Consider the following 268-nt stretch of genomic DNA (forward strand, 5'->3'; position numbering starts at 1 on the left):
CAACACCATTTATAGTCACCTTCGTTCTACCAAAATGTTCCGTTTTCTTCCATTCATGACTTGGTCCGTTTTCTATGTCTCCTTGTATTTTTCTCCTCCTCGTTTTCTTTGAAGGCTGAAACTAATATTGCAAGTGTCACGTAAGTCGAGATGAAGAAAAGAGAAAAAATCCTAACTGGAGTCCTTCCTTTTTTATTATTATTTTTAACGTGAATGAATATTAAAATGGGAGAGGATATGAGAGATTATGTGCGTCTGTGTGCGTCTT

General features: G+C 36.2%; 1 protein-coding gene across 1 annotated transcript in view; it reads left to right on the forward strand.

Moving 5' to 3' along the window:
• Nucleotides 1–268, forward strand: part of LOC119581935 (metabotropic glutamate receptor 8-like) — a gene marked incomplete at its 5' end in the record, with an annotated part of 173,067 nt that overhangs the window by 147,641 nt on the left and 25,158 nt on the right.

Source organism: Penaeus monodon, chromosome 15 (assembly GCF_015228065.2).
Source record: "Penaeus monodon isolate SGIC_2016 chromosome 15, NSTDA_Pmon_1, whole genome shotgun sequence".
NCBI classification, from domain to species: domain Eukaryota; kingdom Metazoa; phylum Arthropoda; class Malacostraca; order Decapoda; family Penaeidae; genus Penaeus; species Penaeus monodon.